Source organism: Macrobrachium rosenbergii, chromosome 19, assembly GCF_040412425.1.
Source record: "Macrobrachium rosenbergii isolate ZJJX-2024 chromosome 19, ASM4041242v1, whole genome shotgun sequence".
In the NCBI taxonomy this organism is placed as follows: Eukaryota; Metazoa; Arthropoda; class Malacostraca; order Decapoda; family Palaemonidae; genus Macrobrachium; species Macrobrachium rosenbergii.
Window position 1 is genome coordinate 9,621,657 of NC_089759.1, and position 26,094 is coordinate 9,647,750.

The 26,094-nt window shown below is 37.2% G+C and overlaps 1 long non-coding RNA gene across 1 annotated transcript in view; it reads right to left on the minus strand.

Moving 5' to 3' along the window:
- Positions 1–25,776, minus strand: part of LOC136848619 (uncharacterized) — a 40,623-nt gene extending 14,847 nt beyond the window's left edge. Inside the window, exons 1-2 of the long non-coding RNA XR_010856070.1 lie at positions 25,624–25,776; positions 17,269–17,368 (exon numbers count right to left, since the gene is read on the minus strand). This is a non-coding gene — a long non-coding RNA (uncharacterized lncRNA). The remainder of the gene's footprint in view (positions 1–17,268; positions 17,369–25,623) is intronic.
- Positions 25,777–26,094: the final 318 nt, after the last annotated feature.

Below are 26,094 nucleotides of genomic sequence, written 5' to 3' on the forward strand. Positions count from 1 at the left end.
TATAGCGTTTAACCACTAACTTTACGCTAACTCTTTTACGGTATATACGTATCTGAACACAAAATCATAGTTATACTACAACTCACACATAAACACGGGGAGATTACTGCATTACGAAAACCACAGCATAAGACTATATATATATATATATATATATATATATATATATATATATATATATATATATATATATATATATATATATATATATATATATACGTATATATATATATATATATATATATATATATATATATATATATATATATATATATATATATATATATATATATATATATATATGCATGCATATATGTGTGCGCTTGTATGTGTGTGTCTCTGAGTCTGACGTCTGTGTACGTGATTGCGTTTATTTATATAACTGTGCATATGTTTGTGGGTTTATATCTGATTAATTTTATTTTATTACTAAGCATTACTTCCTATTAGGTACTGTAGAATGCACCACGTTATCGGATATTCAAACGGTTAAAAATTTGTAGAGTAACACAAATTTTCATTAATGAATGTAACCCAGAGTGTAGAAAATAATAACAAACAGTTTAAAGACTTGGAACAGGTGATTTACGTGGCGACATCTACGATACCGAAAATAACAGCAATAATAATAAAGATGTAAAGCGATAAAAAAAGTGTTACAAGACATTGGGTAAAACGGATAAAATTTCAGAACACACACACATATACATTATAAATTTATATATATATTATATAATATATATATATATATTATATGTTAATATATATACATATATATATATATATATATATATATATATATCTATATATATATATATATATATATATATATATATATATATATATATATATATATATATATATATAAACATCATGCACACAAATAATTTCAGATAATGAGCTACGAAACAACAAGGAAAATATGCAAGAAGTCTTTCAGAAAACTAACATATACTGAGAGGTTCTCCGAGATATTTACTCGGCAACCCATGATACGACACCAATGGCTTTAACCCTCTACATACCAAAAAATGGCTGCATGCGCCTGTGTGTGTGTGTGTGTGTGCGTGTGTGTGATTAGCCCTATATCCAGGCATTTCCTTTCGAACTTCAGGATAATTAACCTGAGAGAAGGAAAGATCAAACAATCAGTAAAAGAAGTCAATTTCACACTGTTTTGCATTCACCATGGAACATCAAATACTCCATGGATTTTCCCGATTTAATGTGTATTCATACATAATTTTTTCGTTCTGAATTTTACAAGGAAAGCCCCAGCGAGCATTTGGAGAACATGTTTTTACGACAGCTGCAACATTTTATAAATTCCAGGAAAAATCCCACGCGGCATTTGGGCGAGTGTCCTTTTTTGAACAGCGGAGGTAAATAAAACCGACTGCTCAGTCACCCAGAACGCTGATCGAAAAAATATGTTTGCGAGCGAGTACCCCGAAAAATAAAAACCTCCGGAACAAAAATATCTGTCCCTATTTTCAATTATAAATCAAACAGCGGGTTTCATTTGCAAATAGGGGTGTTCCTCTATTCAAATGTGGGAGGAACACCAGCAACAATTTATAATCCCCGTTTTAAAGTCGATTTGGCTTCAACAGCGAAAAGACCATTTCGTATTTTGACTGCGGCTGGTAACTGACTGACACATTATTGATGCCGAGTTATGAATTCACTAGTGGTTTCTGAACAGAAATTCTATGAGAGCCTTATATTTCCGAAAAAATTTTGTTTCCTGAGTTTGTGAATTATTTAAATGAAAGTTAGTGAATTCAATGGAAAAAGAAATGAAGGATTATGCATTTTTACATATGGTGATATATATATATATATATATATATATATATATATATATATATATATATATATATATATATATATATATATATATATAAATATATATATATATATATATATATATATATATATATATATATATATATATATATATATATACATATATATATGTATATATATACTATATACACATTTCTCATATAAATGCAATTTTGGCAAGACTAAAAGAGTACCCGTACACGACGAAAAGAAGACCTTTCTACGTCCAGGGGAAAAAATAACAAAGCGTGGTGCAAGATAGTTGAGAAAAAAAAAAGCGTTGTTTCGAAAGCTGGAAACACGACCGTGATTGGTAGTCAGGGGAAGAAAGCTTTCCTCTTCCTTCCGCTTCATTTGAGGAGAACAAAAGAAAAAAACAACAACGACAACAGAAGCCTTCCCAAGGCCTTTGTTCCTCGGCTGATTTAAACATCTGACCAAAATAATAATTCCATTATAGAGGCTCTCTAAATGGAATTATGTCGAGAGTACTTAAGCCATCAAAGTTACCTTTTTCTTTTTCTTTCATTCTTATCAGAGCTGACGAAAAACTTATTACATTTTCACTAAAACGATTAAGAGAGACACAGAAGGAACAGGGGTATTTCACATGGGACATTTGTAGTGTCTCTTACTTGGTCGTTGGTGTAACAAGAGACATTTCTGGTTTAGTATGGATGTATTTTCAAGTATTCATCAGTAAATAATGTACGGTTATTTTTTTAACAATGTTTTTTTTGTTCACGTGTATATATATATATATATATATATATATATATATATATATATATAGATATTTATATATATATATATATATATATATATATATATATATATATATATATATATACATATACATACATACATACATACATACATACATACATAAAACAGAGCCAGCAATACCCCCACAGTAATGAAAGATGTTTGCGCCTACGTAAAAAATAGTTAAAAAGAAGTTTTAAAGTGCAAAAATGGTACATCCGTAGATGCGGTTACTGCGAAGATCAGCAAACTCATTTGTTTACGAATGGCTAAAACACAAATGGAATAAATAACTAAAATTATCTCTCTAACAACTTCCTTTTCATTCAGTGCTGAATTCCAATCGGACGCGAAGCGCAAGCAATATCCTTAAGCACTGAGAACGCTAACCGTCTTACAAGTGAAAAAACGGATATAAATAAAAGCCGTGAAAAAAATGTATATAAATAAAAGCTCTCACACATCGTCGGCAAACGGCTATTAAATATCAATTACGTCAGAACCAACGCCCTCTTGGGAAGGAACATTTAGCTATGGTATATAGCCTATAGTTTCCCCCCTATGGGATCGTTTAGCTCTACCTTGCGACGTGGGGATAAAGACCCTAATTCTGACATAGGAGCCTCTTTAGGCCTATTTAGCTGTTTTCTTTTTCTTTCTTTTAGTAAATAGCCTGCTCTTTACGTAGCACAGTTGTAATATTTTCTTTGTGAAGTTCTAACATTGCGACTATTTTACGCTCTGGAATATTTTGTGAATCTGAAAACTTTCAATAAGTTGATGAGGTCGGTCGTAACTTTGACTTTATTTACTCGAAGCGTATCATGAAATAATCAGTATACATTTTAAGTGTCGTACATTTATCACTGATAAAATATAAAAACTCATTTATTATCATTTGAGTTTAGTATTGATTGAATGATTTATGGTTACTAAAACTGGCGTCACAACTAGAGTTTAGTAATGAAATCGACATAACCTTGAGCTTCTCAGACACGACAGACCCTTAAAAAAATTACTATATTTAACTACCTATGGAAAAGAAGAGGGAATTGCACCTTCGGGTATTAGGCTCCTAATTCCTCCCAAGGGACAGATGGAGAAAGGAACCAGTCTAAGCGTTATACAGTTTACTGCCATACACCAAACACAGGAGCATTTTCCCTTCATGGGTTGAAAGGTCTTTAGTGAACTATTTCCATGTATGGTTTAGCGATAAAATGAAAGAAAATACAAAAAGGAGAAAATAATTTTTTTTTTTTTGCATTTTTCAAAATAAAAAACTATTAAGCACATCACATTTCAAAGCATTTGAAATCGCTCTAAGCTTAACATTATTCACAGCAGCAGATGTATTTCAAAATAGTTTGATGGAATGGCTTCTAAGCATTAGATAAAAAATATATTAGACAAGGAATATGTTGTATTACTTACTATGAAAAATTCTGTTCAAGATTTTGCCGTACATGTGGATACTAATGTTAAACATAGACATGAAATTATTTTATTCAGGTTTAAGACAATTTATCCAACACTAATTAGTAGACAAAACATTACTTTGAAAATATATCGGAAGAAATAATAAGGAGAGAACGAGTATCTCATTTTATGCACTCGGACGTATGTTAGAGAGAGAGAGAGAGAGAGAGAGAGAGAGAGAGAGAGAGAGAGAGAGAGAGAGAGAGAGAGAGAAAATACACTTCCATTAATGCTACTGCATTCAAATGTCTGCTGAACTGTTTCATGAAATGGGATTACCCTGTAAGTCCAGTGGTAATACAAATTATTTTTTTTATATAAGGGATTTATTGGTAAAAAAAAAAAAAACCCGAAGCCAATAGCACATCAAGCTCTTTCGATGGAAAAATAAACGGATTTTGTCATTTGAATTAGACTGAACTGAATATAGAATTTAGGCCAGAGGCCAAGCACTGGGACCTTTAAGGTCATTCAGCGCTGAAAGGAAAACTGAGAGCAAAAGGTTACAAAGGTGTAACAGGAGGAAAACCTTGCAGTTGCACTATGAAATTAATTGTTAGGACTGGATGGATAGCAAGATGAGAGAAAGATAATATGAATGGAGGTAGCCTACAGTAAAAGGAATGAAAGGGGTTGTAGCTAGGGGCCGAGGGATGCCTACAGTGCACCCCGTGAGGTGCAATGACGGCACCACCCCACTACGGGGATTTTTGTCATTTGAAACGTGTCATAAAACACAATGCATAAGTTTCGTCAGTTGAAAAACAGGTAAAAGACTTTGGGGTTACAAACTGAAGTTATATATTAATGTGCTTATGTAGTAAAATAGTTCCTTTTTACCAACACAGATATATAGGCTAATGATTTGCGACGATTGCTATGAAGATATTAATAACTGGTAAATTGGTCTGTTAGTGCAAAATATCTGCGCTGACACAGATGAAACAATGTGATCTTATATGTTTTCCTCATTACTCTAGTTTCCAGTTATTTCAGTATGTTGTGAGGAAAATGAAAATTCTTTACATAATTAAGACTCTTCCCAAGACGGATGGAACTTCGATTAGAATTTTTGGTTGACAAATAAGCGCCAGTCATTTTTATGAAGACTGAAATTTACTCACATTATCGTAAGAGAAAAATTAATGGCGCTGAAGAGGCGGAAATCTTTGCTGTACTTAGAAGGGATCTTTGCTGCAATGTTTATTATTCTCCAGAGGAGCAGGAGGAGGAGGAGGAGGAGAAAGAAGAGGAGGAGGAGGAGGGGAAGACAGAGGAAGAGAAAGAGAAGGAAGAGAAAGAGGAGGAGGAGGAGGAGGAGGAGGAGGAGGAGGAGGAGGAGGAGGAGGAGGAGGAGCAGGAAAGAAGAGGAGGGGAAGAAAGAGGAGGAGGAGGAGGACAAAGAGGAGGAGGGGAAGGAGGAGAAAAAGGAGGAAGAGGAGGGAAAGAAAGAGTAGGAGGAGGGAAAGAAAGAGGAGGAGGAGGAAGAGGAGGAGAAAAAGGAGGAAGAGGAGGGAAAGAAAGAGTAGGAGGAGGGAAAGAAAGAGGAGGAGGAGGAGGAGGAGAAAAAGGAGGAAGAGGAGGGAAAGAAAGAGTAGGAGGAGGGAAAGAAATAGGAGGAACAGGAGGAGGAGGAGGAGGACAAAAGAGGAGGAGGAGGAGGAGGAGCAGGAGAAAGAGGAGGAGAGAAAGAAAGAGGAGTAGGAGGAGGGGAAGAGGAGGAGAAAGAGTGAGAGGACGAGGGGGAGGAGTAGGAGGAGGAGAAAGAAGAGGAGGAGGAAGAGGAGGAGCAGAAAGAGGAGGAGGAGAACAACGAGGAGGAGGGGAGGAGGAGGAGGGGAGGAAAGAGGAGGAAGAGAAAGAGGAGGAGAAGGAGGAGGAGAAGGAGGAAGAAAAAGAGGAGGATGAGAAAGAGGAGAAAAAAGGAGGAGAAAGGAGAAAAAAGGAGGAGAAAGAGGAGGAGAAAAAGGAGGAGGAGGAGGAGGAGGAGGAGGAGGAGGAGGAGGAGGAGGAGGAGGAGGAGGAGGAGGAGGAGGAGGGGAAGAAAGAGGAGGAGGAGGAGAAAGAGGGGGAGAAGGAGGAGAGAAAGAGGAGGAGAAGGAGGAAGAGAAAGAGGAGGAGAAGGAGGAAGAGAAAGAGGAGGAGAAAAAAGGAGGAGGAGAAAGAGGAGGAGGAGGAGAAAGAAGGGAAGGAGGAGGAGGAGGAGGAGGAGGGAAAAGATGAGGAGGAGGAGGAAGAGGAGAATGAGGAGGAGGAGGTGAAAGAGGAGGAAGAGGAAGACGAGAAAGAGGAGGAGGAGGGCAACAAAGAGATGGAGGAGGAGGAGAAAGAGGAGAAGGAGGAGGAGGACAAAGAGGAGGAGGAGGAGGAGAATGAGGAGAAGGAGGAGGAGAATGAGGAGAAGGAGGAGGAGGAGGAGAAAGAGGAAGAGAAAGGAGGCAGAGGAGGAGCGCGATATAATTTACACCATCAAGAGGATTAAGGAGTATTGTTAGCCCAGCTTAAGGGGCGCAAATTTGTTCACTCCCTAGTAATGTTCACCCGTTCTATTTTTGGAAATAGTGCAGCAGATAATTGCATATTTCATAAGAATCGTTCAGATAGTGAAACAAGCATGAAATTTTGCACAAGTGCTCTTTAAAGTTCCCTCTATCAGAAAAGGGCGCTGGCCACGCAAAAAATTTAATATGGCGGCCAAATTCCAAGATGGCGGCCAGTATCGACAGATTTTGGCTAATTTTTCACTAGAATGGCATGTATTTGCTTCTAGCAATATGGTAAAGCTCTTCCATACTATTTCTTGTGAATATTATGTTTCTGTAGCTTCCCAGTACAGTTTACCTTTAAATATGGGGCTATATGGCTGCCAAGAAAAGGTAGAAACAATAATTATAATGAGAAATAATGCCCGTTCAACAATTATCGTTTTAAGCATGGATCTTGGTTTCTGTGGTTTTAGATCCTAATGAGGCCATCTCTTTCGAATAACTCATCAATTTTGAAGGAAAATTAATAAATGTAAAAGAGTGTATGTCTGCACACAACCAGGGCACACTGGTGACATCACTGCTGTGTAACTCAGCATGGGGTTCAGTGCCAGCTAATCCAGCTTTACTAATCCTGTAGTCTTAGACTAGTAGTTGTAGTATAGTTTAGTTTAGTGTCCCAAATGCTTTCTAACAGCCCCAGACCAGCTATAGTTAGATAGCCGTACCTGAATAGACAGGATGTGCCAGCGCGGGAGAGCCGAGCCAAGGGTATGGGGGCTGTACATGATGGTTCATGTACTTACCCGGATGGTGTACAGATCACACGGGACTTAAATGGCACTGGATGAATGATCGGGCTAGGTGTAGGAGACCGAACCTAGTTGAATCCCATACAGGAATGTGTGCTTTGTTTAAGGTGGTAAAAGGATAACCCCTCGGCCTTAATCAAAAGTGAAATCATGGCAGAATGTGATGCCAATCCAATATTGAGCAGTAGAAAAACAAACTGGAGTTTGTGTTGTCTTTGTCAGAAGGACAAAAGAGGTGAGCACTTGACATCACCTCCAAGTCATCATGTCCTAGACCATGATGGGTACACAATGCTGGCAAGGAACATTCCCATGTTCAGTGAAATTAATGAAATGCCACTGATAATGGATCCAGCAAGGCTGGATGAAGGTGATGGCATAGAGGCCACTCTCAGGAAAAATGCAGCAAAATACCATGTGAACTGTCGCTTGTTGTTTAACAACACTAAACTGGACCGTGCAAGAAAGCGACAATCCAATGACCAGACCAGCAACACTGAGACTAGTCGTGCAAAACTGCGCCGAACCAGTCATGACAATGAAGTTTGCATTTTCTGTGAGAAAGTGGCACCTGCATCTGATCTCAGACAGGCTAGTACTAAGGGCCTTGACTTGAAATTGCGTGAATGTGCAGAGATACTTAGTGATGGCAAGCTCCTTGCTAAGTTGACTGGTGGGGATGTCATTGCACAGGAGTTTAAGTATCACCATGCCTGTCTTTGTGCCCTCTACAACAGAAAAAGGTCCTACCTGAGGAGCCTTGAGAAAGACCAAGGTAGCACTGAGTCAGAATCAGATGTGTATCCACTAGTTCTGTCAGAACTGATGACATACATTGTTGAAAACAACCTTTGTTCAGATGATCCAGTCACATTTCGGCTGGCAGATATTTGCCACCTCTACCAACAACGTCTGGAACAATTAGGTGTAGAGTCACCAAGTGTAAATTCCACGAGACTCAAAGACAAACTTCTGGCAGAAATTCCAGAACTTGAGGCTCATAAATCTGGCAGAGATGTATTACTTGCATTTCAAAAGGATGTGGGAAAAGCACTTGCTCAATCATCTGATCTTTCAGAGGCAGTTATCATTGCTAAAGCAGCAAATATTCTCAGAAAGTCTATACTTGATCATCAGTCACGGTTTGATGGCACATTTTCTGAGGCTTGTGTACGAAATTCTGTGCCTCCTCTCCTGCTCCAGTTTGTAGGGATGGTTGAGCATGGGGCTGACATCAAGTCACAGTTACGATTTGGAGCATCAAAGTCAGACCAGGCCATTGCACAGCTCATGCAGTTCAACTGCTACTCATGATACAAAGAGGGAGCAACAACTCATAGACACTCCAAAGACAGAGAAACACCATTCCCAGTCTACATGGGACTCTCAGTCTATGCCAAAACCAGGAAGAGAAACCTGGTTGAAATGCTACATCAGTATGGCCTCAGTATCTCTTATGACAGAGTACTGGAGGTCTCTGCACAGTTAGGAGATGCCACAGTTAGCAAATATGTGGAGGAGGGTGTGGTCTGTCCCCAGTACTGCGAAAAGGGTTGTTCACCACTGCAGTGATGGACAACATCGACCACAACCCATCTGCAACTACTGCCACTACCTCCTTCCATGGAACTAGCATCTCCATATTTCAGCACCCCACCAAGGAGAACACTGGACAGGAAAGACAGCAACTAAAGTATTCCATTGACAACAAAGACATTGCCCACCCCAGCTCAGCAGAACTTCTACAGACACACCTTGACAGAGGCCGCACTAAATTTCAGAAGTTTTCAGACTCTTTGGCAAACAATGCAGTCTCCTTCTATGAGCCGAAAAAGAAGAACAGAACTGACTTCTTCAGGCAAGAAGCTGCTCCTGTAGAACAGTCAAAGCAGAAACTTCTGAAGGAGGATTGCCAGCTTTTCTCAAAGCTATTTATATCCTGTCAGAGCCGTGAATGTGATCTGCAGGAATTCTTCCAGCACGAGAATCAAACATTCCCAGCTTCCCTTAGTGAGGGTGGTAGGCTGTACACATGTCAGAAGTCTCAGCTGACCTCGGTCCTGGAGAGTCATGTTACACTAGAAGACAAAGAACCAAAGACTGATGTCCTCATTGTAGATGGATCAGCTTTGGTCCATGCCTTGCCACCAAAGAAAGGAAAGACCTTTGAGGGCTATGCACTTTGCGACTTCTTGCCTGTGATACAATCCTATAGCAGCAAGTACACATCATCACATCTTGTATTTGATGTATACAATACATCCAGCCTCAAAGCTGAGACCAGGCTCCAACGTGGTCAAGGAGGAAGGCGCAAGGTGACAGACAAGAACACAATTCCATCCAACTGGCGCAATTTCCTAAGACACGATGCCAACAAGACAGAGTTGTTTCAGTTCCTGGCAGACAAAGTTGCCCAGATGTCTGCCACAAATGTTGTCATTGCCACGAAAGGGTCTGCTGTCCTCAGCACTCATGAGGCTAGTCTTCAGGGACTGGAAAAGTGCTCTCATGAGGAAGCTGACACCCGCATCTTTCTCCATGCCAAATATGCCACAGAACATGGAGCCAAGACCATCACGGTTAAAGCAAATGACACAGATGTTCTTGTCGTTGCAGTCAGTGCTTTCTCCACTCTCCACAATCTAGGGCTAGAGAAGCTATGGGTGGCATTTGGCCAAGGCCAGAGCCTGCGCTGGATTGCTGTGCATGACCTGTGCAACTCTCTGGGCCAGGAGAAGGTGAATGGCATGCTCTTCTTCCATGCGTTCACAGGCTGTGATACAGTGTCAGCCTTCCGAGCAAGGGCAGGAAGACCGCCTGGCAGACATGGAACATCTTTCCAGAGGCCTCCACTGTGTTCTCCAAACTGAGTCACTACCCTCTCAGAGTGGAAGAGAGTGACCTGAAGGTCCTGGAGAGGTTTGTCATACTTATGTATGAAAGATCCAGCACTGCTGGCACTGTGGATGAGGCTAGACTTGATATGTTTGCCAGAAAACAAAGGGCATATGAGGCCATTCCACCAACCAGGGGAGCTCTCCTCCAACACACCAAGCGTGCTGCGTACCAGGCTGGTTGTGTGTGGGGGCAGGCCACCCAGTGTCAGCCACAGCCAGAGAACCCTGCTGAGTGGGGATGGCAAAAGTCTGGTGAAGCATGGCAAGTCCTCTGGACAACCAACTCGCCCTTAGCCAAGAGTTGCCAACAGCTTACCAAATGTGGATGCAAAGCAGGCTGTCGGGAAAGGTGCAAGTGCTACAAGCTGGGTCTTCCCTGCACAGCTCTGTGCACTTGCAAATGTGAAGTCTAGATAAATATTGCCCTCTCTTCAGTAGATAATCTAGCTTGAGCATCCAACGTGTCATGCTATGCCTACCTTCTTATCCTCGAATTTTTCAAAGGTGTAGGTTGACAGACCTATACATAGATTGGTTGCGTTTAGTCCGTATTTCTCTTCTTTTCTTTTTATGGTTACAGTCTTAGACACAATGTTGTATGTGACCATACCATTACTATTTCAGTTGAAAATAGCATATTAGTTAAACTGTCTGATCACATGAATATACCATTAAATAAAAACAGTTGGTCTCTATGTCTGCTAGCACTGTGGATAGAAAAAAAAACTTTTATGGCAACCATTTTGTACGCCATCTTGGTTACAATTAATTTAGTAAGGGTTTTCAATAAAATGTGTGGTATGGAACATTTTTATAACCTAAAAGTCGAGGTTTAAAAAAAAAAAAACTGGCATATTCCATCCAATAGATGCTCCCAAACCAGTGAATCTCAACATAGATGGCGGCCATTTTGAAAAATAGCCGCCATCTTGGATTTTCAGGTGGCCAGCGCCCTTTTCTAAGAGAGCGTAGTCTTAGGAATGTTTGTGCCAAATTTCATGCTTGTTTCACTATCTGAACGATTTTTACAGCAATCTGCTGCACTAAAAGGCTCAGTGCTGAGATCAACAACTTGCCAATTAGGCTGAGGCGGATACTGTTACCAATTACTGATTCTTGATATTCATTTCGGCTCTGGAAGAAAGAAAAGCTCTCATCCTTTAGGGTGTGCGTGCCTATGTCTCTCACTGTTGATTGTGTGATAATTTTACTCACAGTAGCACATTGAATTCTTATTGGTTATCGCCTTCGAATCCCGCCTTCTTCGGTTATTTCCCGCTCGGAGGTAAACGTGTAGTGAGAAGAGTACAAAGATACTGGGAGGAAGTCTAATACTTAAGAGCCCGTAGTGATTATATAATATATATATATATATATATATATATATATATATATATATATATATATATATATATATATATATATATATATATATATATATATATATATATATATATCGAATACAGCACGAAGGAACGTGTGCTTGAGAATATCACTAAGTCCACGTCGGAAGGTGAGTGAAAACCGGGACTTTGAACAAGTGCTTTTGTAGTTTATTCTACATTTTCGAGTTCACACTGAATACAAAAGAAGTTGACAGAGATGTGTTATATACAAAAACAGAAGGTGGGGGCGGGGTTACAGTTTGTTAATCTGGGCAGCATGTTCTTTAAACAAAAAAGACAGGGACAAAGGATTAAGGGATAATCCAGGGTGGAGATTAACATTCCTGGTGGAAGTAGCTTCAATGTATATATATGTGTGTATTATATATGTATGTATAGATATATTTCACGCCTTTCCTATTTGGACCTAGTAGTCACGTGCCCTTCTCCACCCTGGCTGTAACGCACAAAAATCGATCAACTACCAGGTACATAATTCACTGCGCAAGTGAACAGAAGCAGAGTGGAGATTAAAACAACATGCCTAAGACCAACTGCCTCGGTCAGAAATCGAACCTTGCTCTTCTCGGTGCTCAGGCGATCGTTCTAACACTAGGGGTTGTATGATTGTTTTTGCGTGTAAGTATAAGTGTACATTAATATCAGATTGATCTTAAAACTACTGAAGACTTGTACTGAGGTTTTCATTTACCACAAAGAAGGGAAAAAATGCATTGAATCAGACAGCTTTCCGATGAAATTTCCAATTTCCTTTCAGGATTTTACCTGAGAGATAACGGACAAAATCTACATCTTTTAAAAGCAACGACGAATTCGCATTTTTGAAATATAGTCGTTCCAAGTTTTAGGGAATAATCTCCCTTCGAAAGAGAGAGGATCTTACTGTGACAATGATTGGTTGATTTAAACAATATACTGGCACTGAGACTGCAATGATAAACGACTCGGTTAGAATGCGAGGTTTCTTACATACCATTATAAATCAAAAGTTCTTCTAATGAGAATTTGATGAGGCGGAAGAGCTGACTATGGAGCGGTATGTAAATCAACATTATTCCACCATTATGACGAAATTGTCTAGACCACATATACCTTTGAGTGTTACACAACAGTCGGGCCAGTTTCTAGTTTTGTGCTTCTCTTATGGGAAATCGGGAGGGGGTAAAATGGGGTGTTAAATAAATTTCCTGTTTTGTTTATGCAGATAAACATTTATGCTTTAGCTTCTATAGCTTAAAAAATTGGTATGTCTCCCGTTCAAATGAGTGCATGTTGACGGAGGAAATTTGTATTTCAGAATTATTTTCAAGGGGAGAGAGAGAGAGAGAGAGAGAGAGAGAGAGAGAGAGAGAGAGAGAGAGAGAGAGAGAGAGAGAGAGAGAAAAATGGGTTGTCTGTCTCCTTTATACAAGAATTAGATACAAAGTCCACGCGAGTAAGAAAGGATTTTAAATGTTAAAAATAAGCCTTAAATCCACAGTATTGTCATCGCTTAAGTTCATTTCATTTCCAGTTGGTCTCTCAGCGGTTTTAACGTTAATACCAATAATAATTGAGGACAGAAAAACTTTTCTTTATGGGGAAGGGATTACCCAGAGTCAATGGACTGAATGAAAGGACTTCTCTCGACAGAAGAAGTCCAAAGCGTCTCCATTTTCATCGTGAAACTTACTTTCCACTGTACCATACAGGTGCTAGAATATCTCATTCATGCGCAGGAATGTCTGATAGCATTAAAGAAATCCTTTATATTGAAGTGATTAAGTCGAATGAACCTTCTCACTTAAGGGAAGAAGTCTTAATACATGGAAGATCGTTATCTTGAAACGATGCTTCCTCAAATGATATTTACTTTGTTGGAATAGGTTCTGTGGAAGGGAAACACACAGGATGTGAAGTTTGTTATTTTGTAATCGGCTGATTCCCTTCTAAATAACTTCTCGAGGTCAGTTATCATCACATCAAGGATAATTCTACTTTGCATGGGTCTTCGCAGCTAATGCCCATTACATTAAAAATGGCACCAGTACCCAATTCTCTACTCATTTCTACACAACCAGTATTCTATTATTTCCCTCCCCTTTAACATCGTATGTTTGGAACTTTATCATTCATTTTCAATTCTCTACCCATCTCTACATTGGCTACTCATTATTCTATATTTCCCTCCCCTCTAACATCAAGTGTGTCTGGTGCTTTATTATTCATTTTTGATAATGTTATTATACTCACTAGCGAGGGAGGGAGGGAGACCTCAGAACAAAGGTAGGAAAGCTATTTTGCATACACCACTTTACGCTGCTGGGAATGATTCGGCTTTCCAAATGTTGTGCTAAGGAGAGTGTTGCTAGATAACTCAGAAACTAAAATGCAATTAGGGCACATCGTAGGTGTATATATATATATATATATATATATATATATATATATATATATATATATATATATATATATATATATATATATATATATATATATACAGTATATATATATATAATATATATATATATATATATATATATATATATATATATATATATATACATGTGTATATATATACACAATTAAGACTAAAATGCAATTAGAGAGCATTGTAGGTATATGTATATATATATATATATATATATATATATATATATATATATATATATATATATTAGATAAATATTATACATAAATACGTATGTATCTAGATCTATATACATATATACACACACAATACATATATGTATGTATATATACAGTATACATATATAAATAAATATATATATATATATATATATATATATATATATATATATATATATATATATATATATATATATAAAATCAACACACAATCACCTTGGGTGCAGTTGCCCTCAGGTTCCAACTTCATTTATGACATGTATGGCCTAGTGGGCAGCGCCCTTGCCTTTCAATTGAAAGACCTGGGTTCGATCCTGATGTGAGTCAGAAAAAGTAAGTATACCTTAGTTTTACCAGACCACTGAGCTGATTAACAGCTCTCCTAGGGCTGGCCCAAAGGATTAGATTTATTTTACGTGGCTAAGAACCAATTGGTTACTTAGCAACGGGACCTACAGCTTATTGTGGAATCCGAACCACAGTATAGCGAGAAATTAATTTCTATCACCAGAAATAAATTCCTCTAACTCTTCATCAGCCGGCCGCGGGAATTGAACTCCGGCCCATCGAATGACAGTCTGAAGGTCAACCGACTCAGCCAAAGAAGGGCTTTATGTGAGTCAGAAATATATATATATATATATATATATATGACACGAATTCCAAGAAACCTCCCGGTTTCAAATATTACCAAACAGCAACCACGCCCATTGATATACTCTGATAAAAAAATAAATAAAAACCCCGTTAATCGTCAAGAGGACGCCGGTAATGAAGACGCTCTGGCCTTTCATCCTCTTTTTATTAAAAATGCAAATTCAATTATTCCGCAGGTTTATCAAAGGTGCCCCCACACCATTTTCACGCCTTGAATCCTTATCCTATCATGACTCCATCTTTATAGCATTAAGGTCCTACGGGGAGTCCTTGAACGTTGTTGGATCGCGTTCGGAGTTACATCGCCAGGATTTCTTTGCGCTGAAGTTTTGGCATTACATTATAAAAACTTTGTTGAACTCTCTGCCTCATTTGCATATAGATGAGGCGTCTGTTATTAGGGTGCATATGATATTTATAAGCAAGATGCTTCTAGATTTTCGTCGTTACCGAAAATTGTTATAAAGCTGCCATTGTCTTTCTATATATTTTTTCTTTTTTTCAGTTACTATTCGATAAAAAAATGCCCTAATCACACGTCTATGAAATATGGTAATATTCCTATGAATCAAGCAGCTCTTCAAACGTGACATATATCGTTAGAGGAATGCCATTTTTAATCTACTCATTTTATAGAAAAAAAATCACTGGCGTTAGGTATATAACAGCTCATTAAGATGAAATATCCTCATGCACGGGGGAAAGAAGGAATTTCTGAGTAAAAGAGGAAGTTAGGTATAAGATAAAATTGAGGTGGTGAAATATTACTAACAGATCTACTATTTTTGACCGAAACTTTTCCTTGCGTAGTATTAATTTCCTAAAATTATGAATCATCTTAAGCTGCACTTTTAAAGGAAAGTTCCCATAAAATTCTAAAATGATGTAATATCAAATATCGTAATATTTCCCTGCACCTGATAAGTTCAATTCGTTTATATTCATGATTAATGAAAAGAATGCCATGGTTTGGAACACCCATCTATGCAAAATTGATCAAATAAGGCGGAAAAATACTATATCAAAAGGTCAGGCCAAATTTGAAAGTAACATGTGGACGATGCATTATGGCTTAATTCTTATGCGTGAAATGTAGGCAGATAATAAATGATCACTAACATTTATTCTATTTATGAATATTCATAGAAATCCTGACAAATTCACAGAGCAATCAGTGGTTTTAATCTGCGCATTACTGGTCCAAGACGCAAACTCTTGCAATATATGCTAGTATTGTACCTGCCCAGTTTTTTTTTTTTTTGCCATGCCGCTAGGTTAGGTTAGATTAGATGATCATATAAGCAGTAACTTGGGTATGAGAAACATAAAGAGATTATTTTCAAGACAATTCTATGGTTAGTTTTTAAGATATGACGTCTCGCTTTTCTCAGGGAAAGGTCTCGGTGCTCGGTTACGTCTCGGGAACCCTGCGCAAAGCAGTTGACGTTAAAGCAATAATGATGGGGCTACCTGGAGTTGTATACATTATACCTAACATTTCAATCAGAGAGAGTGATGCTACACGTCCTCTTTTCTAAAAAATAAATAAATAAATAAAGTCGGCTGGAATTTAATCTGACATGTATATCAGGCAGGTGTTATGTTCGTCTAATAATCTCCAACACATTGGCCTTGACCCCCGGAAAAATATGTGACCCCCCAACCAGCTCCCCCTTCTCTTTGTAGGGCGGCATCATGTGCTTGCAATTCGCGTTCAGAAAAACAGTCAGGTCTTATCGACCATTTTGTCACATCAAAGTTGTCACAACCACTTTTGTACTAAAATCTTTCCGTATGATATTTTCAACGATATTACAATGCAGAAAAATGTACCTGGAGACCTCGAGACTTAAAATATGCTTAACAGTAATGAGAAATATATATAATAAATAAATATATATATATATATATATATATATATATATATATATATATATATATATATATATATATATATATATGTGTGTGTGTGTGTGTGTGTGTACTAGGTCAAAAGGTTTGTTACTAGTATGTTTTATGTTCATCACAGCGAACTAGTCTTTATTCGAAAAATAAAGTATCAAAATATATTATGGAAAATCATTTGGAAACGTTTACTTTCCTAATGATATGTTCCTAAAAAAGAAAAAACAATAAACTTCCACTACACTACAGCCACTTACGACTTGCATTCAGCTATATCCTACCAAGGGGTCTTAGATGATCTGCATTTCAGTACGTCCATACATGTGGAATATTCTATCCTTACTACTCATAATGATGTTGCCATGTGTTACAATCATGTACATACCTGTAAAGCTGTAGTCAGCAGAACAGCAATGTCTGGATGTTGCTCTTTTATTATGTATTCCTCTGAAGCATTCCGATTTTACTACTTTGCCAATCTATTCCTGGGAAAAGTAAACAGCATTAGAGTCCAGTCTTCAGCAACGTTCAAAATGCAATGTGATAGTTTTGATTATAAGTCAATGTGGCTAATGTATACTAAAAAATATTTACTTTAAGAGTTGCGAGTAAAAAAAATTATAATATTTGATCATGATTAGAAAGTAAGGCAAGAGTATCTATAGTTGTTCAAAATGAAATATCCCCCTCAAGTTGGGACCACCTTGACGTGGTGAGGGGGCTCTTGAACCTAGGGATTGATTTTTTTTTTTTTATTCCTAAGTTTGATCACAAGTGTCCCACATATATAATTATATATTTTAGGAGTAATTTTGTGGATTTTTCCACTTTCGTCAAAATTACCAAACTTAATAAATGGGAAAACATATCATAGCATGGAGTGGAGTTGAATCTGACGCTAAATAGTGGGAACTGTGGTAGAACCGTCATCTACCTGATAATGTTCGGACCTGTTTTTTCAGGCGGAACTATTCTGTGGAGCTGGACCACGGATTCCGGGGGGGTGCCTGGTTCTAGGAATAGGACTCTCGGCTTTCTGTCCGGTTAGCCCATATTGTGATCAGGATGGGGATGACTGTATTATTACAATACACTCAGTCCTAGCAAGCGGGTTTTGCTTACACTTGGGCCATACTAATCATGATATGCCATCCCCTTTTTGGGGTAGGGTAGGGACGCGAACATTTGGGAGTCAGTTCCCACTTGTGCCAATAGTGGAAGATTCAACTTCATAAAAAGCCAATCATATCTTTTCAAGATTTATTAGTTTTTTTTATCCTTTATGCAAAGTAGTCATGAAGATTTCAGCACCCCTGGACCCTTTGATGCTACAATTCTGGCACAGTCGATGACTATTGGAACGTCACTCCCGAATCTCCTTAGTATAGATATAAACGCTACAAAGGAAAATCCTGTTCCAAGTAAAATACAATTCTCAACGACTCAGAGAGTTTAGAAAATCAAAAAGAAACAAATAAAAACAATTAGTAAACTCCAGTATCATAACACTGGAACCATACACAACGGACAATGATTCTAAAATAGAGACAAATAATCCTCCAAAAACCCCATCAACACAAGACAACTCATCACAGATGAATGTGAAAAAATCAAAAAGAAATAACTATCGACTTAATCCTACGTTAGTTCATTTTGAACACATTTTTGGATCAGACAATTGGTCCAGATTTTTAATATTAAAAGCAGAAAAGCAGATCTCACCAGCCATATTAGAGAACAAATTATTAAATATACCCCCCACACAAGATATGGAATGTAGACATATCAAAAACAATGAATGGCTAATACAAACAACAACCAAAGCCCAATCAACAACCTTTCTACAAATAACCAACAAAAATTAAATAAAAGTAACAGTAACCAGCCATGAAACACTAAACTATACACAAGGAAAAGTGATGCTCCCAGACAATGATGAAAAAGAGCTACCATCAAAACAAATCTTAACTGAATCCCTTAAATTAAGATACAACAACATACATGACTTGGAATTATATACTGTCCCAAGTAGAAAAGATGCAAATAAACAAATGAAAATAGTCATAATAAAATTTACAAACCGGGAACTACCACGAAAAATAAAAATTCTAGGACTAAATAAAGAAGTTCGCCCCTTTGTCCGTAAACCTCTCCAGTGTTCTAACTGTCTAAAATATGGCCATTCAACAAAAGATGTAGAAATAACGCTATATGTGCTGTATGTTTTAAAGACCATACAACAAATTGGAAATGCAAAACCTTCAAATGTGTCAACTACAAATTAAATCATCATGCAAAATCTGAAGACTGTATATTTTATCAATATTTTACAGAATTACAAATGCTAATGGACAGAACTGGTATGCCCGTTAACGAAGCCAAACTCGAACTGAAGGTGAGAGGAATCAATGATCCAGTAAAACGCCATTCATATTCAAATGCTGTAACAGCTCATAATAAACATAAAGAATCTTAACACAGAATAGCTGAGACACACCTCTCCCCCTCCACTACCACTCATAAAAGCCAAATAGTACAGTTGCAACAGACCTCTCTTACATCACAACAGGCCTCCCCAGTAATAAGCCCAGTTAATCGTTCAGAACCGAATGCCAATGATATGGAAAAATCAACAGAGGTTAATAATCCAGATCTGGATACTCATAATGCACTAACATCATCCACAGAAAACTTAATTGACAAAAATAACCATAATAAAAAAAGGAAAGTAATTGACAGAACTCCCCCTAAGGGTAAAAACCTAACATTCCGTTCACAAACCTATCTAACAAAACCCCAGTCTCGCCCATTAATCTGAAACAGATTACATTAACTGCATCACAAGTGGAAATCCATAGTGTTCCACAATCCAAGACAAGTATAAATAACAATTCCCCAAATATGGATAAATTAACTAACTCTTCTGTACTCTCATAACCAAAATCAACGAAGAAACCTGCAATGAAACATCCCACTGAAGAATCAGAAACCCGTAAAATTCATCAAGTCACAACCACATCAAATCAACCCTCAACAAGACCAAAGAATAATAATAATAATAAACCTAAATATTCAAATCAAAATTTTACATCAGCACATCGGACATCCAATATACCTATACCAGAAATTCCTAACAAAAATATTTCAACATCCAGTAATGGAATCATAATTGGGACCCAGAGATCAGAACCATTTCTTCAACACTCAGAACATGATTTATCTTCCGGATGTCAAAGTGTTTCATCATAACGTACAATCGTTTACCTAACAAAAATGAAAACATAACCCGAAATTTCCTAAATAACTTTAATAGATTCCGAAAATGCCCTTTAACATTGCATCAAGATGGCGAACTATGCTCGGAATCCTTAAAACTAAAAAAAAAAAAAAAAAAAAACCAAAACTCAAATAGATTTGCTAATAAGGAAATATGAAGAAGAAGCAATAAATGCATCAAATATTCAGCAATCAAACCTAGCTACAGAGAAACCACAAAGTAACACAAACTCTCTTAAAATATTACGGAATAGCTAAATCAACAATTAACTTACAAAATCTAACGCCAATCCCACCAAACAATGACCAATAAAATAATTCGATAGAGCATAAATGGATTTTCTACTCGGCTTCGGCAAGGTAAATCCAGAGAATACTAAAGGAACATAAACCTATTTGCATATGTCTGCAGCATATTGGTACAACTCCTAAGAACTTGAGAAACTATAAATTAGCTTGCCACTCACCAATAACAGATGGCTAGCTAAGAACAGCTATATACTGTATGTTCATAACGATTCAACTTATGAACCCTTAAATACTACATCATTGACATATCAAATAACTGCAATCAAATTGCATATGCCAGACAATCAAATCATCTCTGTACTAAATCCATATAATCAGCCAAATTTTAACTCAAACTTTAGTGATTTACCACAAATACTAATAATGTAAATGGCCCCCTACTAATAGTAGGCGACTTCAATGCCCATAATCCATTATGGGACAGCACACATGCTAGTAACTTGGCCGCCACAAACACTGAGAATTGCATAAATGTTCAGAATTTACATTGCCTGAACGAAAGTGATTCACTAACGTACTTCTCAAAAACTCATTTAACCTTCTCTTCAACAGATATTTCATTATGCTCACTGGAATTAATCGAAAAATTGGAATGGAATGTCCTAGACGATTCATACACAAGTGACCACTTTCCAATTGTTTTGAATTATTTGAACAACAAAAAACAATTATTTCCCATAAAATATAACTTAATGAAAGCTGATTGGGATAAATATAATTTACAAAATAAATCAAAACAATGATGTCACAAATTATTTCTTTTCCAGTTTTGTAATCAGTGCTGCAGATAAATGCATCCCCAAACTTCTTCAACACCTAATATATCCCCCGTTCCATGGTGGTCTAACAACTTATCTTTCTTAAATCAAACCAAACACACTCTAGCACGTAATGTGAATAGACTAAAGTCTAGATTAAACACCCTTAATAAGGCCCTTTTAATATACACAAACTAAACAAGATAATAGTTATAAGTATAACTATTTATCACATTAAACTACTTTACAATAAATATAATGCAAAATTTCGAAAAACAATAATATTCGAAAAAGCTCAATCGTGGAAAAATTATATTTCGGAGTTGCCACCAAATACTTCAATTAAGGAAATATGGCACAAAATTCGTCAAATAAATGGTAAACATATAAGACCACCTAGAAGCCCAATGCAATATAATGGCAAACTAAATCATAACCTACAAGATATTTCAAATATATTAGTCAAACATATTGAAGATATTAGCGCTTATTATAATTTAGATGAACACTTCAAAAGAATTAGTACATAAAAAATAAACCATACACTTAATTTTGAAATTGATGAGGACCTTGATTGTAATCAAGAATTCAATATGAGAGAACTTAATTTTGCCCTAAAACCATGTCGATCATCAGCTCCGGGTCATGATACGATTTCTTTTGAAATGATCCAAAATTTAGCTACACTAGCTAAAGAATTCTTATTAAAACTATATAATAACATATGGCTAACGCATGTCTTCCCAACTAAGTGGAGACATGCAATAATCATACCCATCAGTAAACCAGGAAAAGACACTAGCAACCTCACTAATTATAGGCCATTATCGCCAACAAGTTGCTTGTGCAAACTGTTGGAGAAAATGGTTAGTTTGAGATTAACAAGTGTCATAACAAAATGCTCAATTTTATCACCTACCCAATCGGGATCAATAGCTGGTAGATCGACACTAGACCCATTAACTCAATTAGAAGACCATATTAGCAAAGGATTTGAAAAGAAAAAGCTGACAGTGGCTATTTTCTTTGATATAGAAAAAGCATATGATACCACATGGAGATACAATATTATGCACAAACTCCATAAATCAGATATTCGAGGTCACCTTCCAGTATTTATCAACAATTTTTTAACAAATCGTACATTTCAAGTACGCATAGAACATACATATTCAAATTCCTACATACAAGAGAAGGGTGTCCCTCAAGGCAGTGTTTTGAGCTGCATCTTATTTGCCCTGGCAATAGATGATATTACTGTGAACCTGCCTGAAGGTGCACAAAATGGTTTGTATGGGATGATTTTGTAATATATTATTCAAGTTATTCTCTAAGACATGCTCAAAGACGACTTAATATAGCAACATATAATATAACCACTGGGACTAACTTCGTAGGCTTCAAGTTGTCGGTAAATAAAACAAATGGCATTGTCTTCTACAAAAACAAAAGATGGTTGCAACAACAAACCATTAAGTTATATCTTTATATTGAAGAGATAAACATGTGCAAAAGTGTTAAATATTCGGGCATAATTTTTGATCAACATTTAACTTGGAAAGATCATATCAAACATATCAAAGCCAAAGGATCTAAAGCCCTTACATTACTACAAGAAAATCTCTCACACCAAATGAGGTGCAGGACGAGACACAATGTTAATGTTGTACAATGCAGCAGTACTATCAGTTATAAATTATAGCTGTCCAGTTTATTCAACTGCCTCAGAAGCAACTCTAAAATGTCTAGATGCTTTACATCACGAGGGAGTGCGTATATGTACAGGAGCCTTCCGCTCATATCCAACTGTCTCTGTCATAGCAGAAGCAGGCCAACTGCCTCTAAAATATTAGAGATCTGATTACTTTAAGAAGAGGCTTATCCCTTCAAGCAGGCATATCTCCTGTATCAAATAAATTTCTCAATCAAAATACAAATAATAACCCAAAACAAAACTCACTTACTAAAAAAACTAATCATCTATTGAATTTACATAACATGATACCCAAATTTACTCAAGAAATAAATCAGATCACACCATGGGCACTAAAAAGGGCAAAAATATGCACATATTTATCATATCTTTAAAAAAAATATATGTTCAACACAGAAATGAATCATCAACATGCCATGAAACACATGAGACGGAAGGGTAATCCCTTCATAATCTATACAGATGGATCCAAAAATGAAACTGGAGTGGGCTCATCAGCCTATTCAAGTGATGAAACTATCCAAATGGGCCTTCCTCTAATATCATCAGTATTTACAGCTGAATTAACAGCCATACAATTAGCTGTCCACATTATATAAAAAAAAAAGGGAATTCCTTCGGCACTCATATTGAGCGACCCAAGAAGCGCAACTGAAGCAATAGTATCATTTAAATCAAATAATCAACTTGTCCAAAATATCCAACGGGAAATTCATCAATTAATTACAGACGGCCTTCAAGTTCATATTTGATGGATCCCAGCCCATGTAGACAGTGAGGGTAATGAGAAAGCAGATAAAGCTTCTAATTTGGCTTGTGCAATCCCCCCAAATACTACGAAAGCTCCCATACCAGACTGGCTAGCATCAGTTAAACCTTTGATTTATAGGGACTGGCAAAATGATTGGTCAAATACACCCCCTCAAAACAAACTAAGACAAAATTAAGAACGAAGTTAAAAAGTGGCATTCTTCTGCGCAAAAACAAAGAGAATAGGACATTCCAGACTTATACATGGTCATCTGATGTCAACTCCGCACACAAATTTATTCCACTTTTTTATTATTTATTTATTTAATTTATTATGTATTCTTCCCCCCCCCCTTTTTTTATTTTTTTTAGCCCGAGAAGAACCCTAAAAAGGCTCGGAGATCTGGTTAAACAAATCATTTATAAATAAATAAAATGAAATATACTGCATGGCATCTCGCAAGTGATGCCGTCATTCCTTTTTTTTTTTTCTTAACATTTGCTTCATGGTAACCAATAGCCTGAGATTTACAATGACAAATTTGGCTAAATATATAACAACCGTATAGAAATGCTGAAATACGTTTAGTAAATCCAAAAGTAAATACGCTACCTAACCGACACGATCAATTTACAGTGAAATGATTATTAGTTACGTGTGTGAACAGCTGGCAACAGCAGCTGCTCTAATATAATAATGTAAAAAATCCAGTATCCATATAATTTTCTGTGTGACGTCGATAGTAAAACGGCAATAAACTCCATTAAACTTGCCCTAAACGATGCCAACTTAAGAACAGTGCTCGGCTGGCTAATAGAACCAGTAGAATTCGCCTTACAACTAAGCCAGCTGAGTTGCTGAACGTTCATATGCCACGATGAATTGAAATGAATATAAAGAATTTTGGCCAAAGGCCAAGCACTGGGACCTATGACGTCATTCAGCGCTGAAACGAAAACTGACGGCAAACTGGTTTGAAAGGTATAACAGGCGGAAAACCTCGCAGTTGCACTGCGAATCAATTCTTAGGAGAGGGTGGAAAGTCAGGTGGAAGAAAGGGATTATGAAAGGAGGTACAATAAAAGGAACGAAAGGAGTTGCAGCTAGGGGCCGAAGGCACGCTGCAAAGAACCGTAAGTAATGCCTACAGTGAATCGCAAGAGGTGCACTGACGGCACTAGCCCCCTACGGAGAAATATGACACGATGAGGAAAACCTTTCGTAACGACACCCAGCATAGATACTCTCTTTCTCTCTCTGGCAGTGCAGCGTAAATTAATCGAACTATACTTTTTTTTTTCTGACGTAATGGCGAGGTACAGCACCAGTGTGTGAGCAGGGTAGCTTGCACCTCTAGAAACCTCCCGACCCCAGGCTTTCTTCTCAGTGATGTGCTACAAGTCCGGGTTGTTAAGGTTAAACTCCATTATTATCAATAAATTGTCTCCTCGTTTGTTCAGTTTATATGCATTATTTGCCCATTTAAATAATACTAGGCGTACTAGTGTGAGTAATGTCTCTAAGCTATGTTTACACACTGGCTTTAACATAGGCATAATGATTTGACACAAGTATAAAGCATAAAGAAATCTGGCTGCAGCTGTGTCTAGTTCACAAATATGAATAAAACTTTATACATTAATGCTGGTTTCACCGTCAAGAGGTTTCCATACTGAGGGTGGTCCTAATTTACGAAAGCATATGAAAAGGACTGTCTCCAAGCCGCCATTCTCAGCTACGAGGAAGCATTTTAAAAAATGCTTCAAAACGTTAATAATACAATCAGACCGGATGACGGTCTGCTCTGCATTCACTAAAAGATAACAATTACTCAGATTATCATTCTATCGTACCATGATTTGGGGCTACAAGTCACAACTTAGCACTTGACGAATACGTAGGTCTCACCAAACCCGAGAGCCTAATACTCACTTCAGCAAACTTCAAGCAGGTCGTCGTAGCGGCAACTTCAACACTGACATAACTTGAGAAGTTCACAATACTATAGTAATTTAATGGAGAGTTTTAGACAGGCACCAACAACTTCGAGGGTGGCAGCGTCTCGACGTCGTGCTGTCCGAGTAATGGCGGGAATCCCAACTAGTCAAATATAGATCCGTAGTTTTTGTTGACATACGTGCAGTTTATTGTATCTAAATTACTTTGATTGGAAATTATTACCGGAATATTTTTTTATAAACACAACCGATTATTAGTTCACCAATGTAATTTTCAATTTCAGTTTAAAACTGAGTTTAAAAACTCGCTTTATACTTTGGTAACGACAAGTTGACGAAGACCTGGTGCCTGGAGGCCGTAGTGACGTGCCGTCGACCGTATTTTGGATGTGTGTGGTGACATTCGGTTGCAGAATTCCGGTTTTCGTGGGCACTAGAAGGATAC